Genomic DNA, 1,048 nt, shown 5'->3' on the forward strand with positions numbered 1-1,048 from the left:
TTGCAGTTCAAACCAACTTTGCAGTCCAGCACATTAACCCACAGCACATCATCAGGACTCCATTGTTGACTTCTAGGAGTTCTTTATATTTTCTAGGTTGTTGTTGTTAGATGCCACCGAGTCAGTACCAACTCATAGCAACCCTATGCACAACAGGACAAAACACAACCCGACTCTGGGCTAGCCTTACAATTGTTGCCACGCTTGAATAAGCATAGTGAAAGCATACAACCCTGTCGCAAACCTTGCTCAATTTTAAACCATTCAGCATTCCCATGTTCTGTTCGAACAACTGCCTCTTGGTCCATGTACAGATTCTTCATGAGCACAATTAAGTGTTCCGGAATACTCATACTTCGCAATGTTGTCCATAGCTTGTCATGATCCACACAATCGAAAGACTGTGTAGTCAGTAAAGCACAGGTAAACATCTTTCTGGTGTTCTCTGCTTTCAGCCAAGATCCGTCAGACATCAGCAATGATATCCCTCATTTCACGTCCTCTTATGAATCCAGCGTAAACCTCCAGACATTCTCTGTCAATGAATGCTTGCAGCCGTTTCTGTATTAACTTTAGTAAAACTTTACTCGCATGGGATATCAAAGATATTGTCCTATGATTTCCACATTCCATCGGATCACCTCTCTTTGGAATAGGCACAAATACGGATCTCTTCTAAACAGTTGGCCAGATAACTGTCTCCCAAATTTCTTGGCATAGATGAGAGCCTCCAGTTCCGCCTCAGTTTCTTGAAAGATTTTAACGTTTATTCCATCAATTCCTTGAACCTTGTTTTTTTGCCAGTTCCTTCAATGCACCTTGGGCTTCTTCCTTCAGTATCATTGGCTCTTGATCATATGCTACCTCTTTTTTTTTCTTCCCACTCAGGCATATATAATAAATTACATCTCCAAAGGGCACATTCTGCAAGTCTGCTTCTGGCCACCAGCTCTTAGTCCTTCTCTTCTTAGTTGATGAATCTAGAGTCCTCAGCCACTCCCCCTCTCCATGCCCCCATCTCTGCCTCCATCTCTGGCACTGCTGCTTC

The sequence above is a fragment of the Chrysochloris asiatica genome, unplaced genomic scaffold (genome assembly GCF_000296735.1).
Source record: "Chrysochloris asiatica unplaced genomic scaffold, ChrAsi1.0 scaffold00103, whole genome shotgun sequence".
Lineage (NCBI taxonomy): Eukaryota > Metazoa > Chordata > Mammalia > Afrosoricida > Chrysochloridae > Chrysochloris > Chrysochloris asiatica.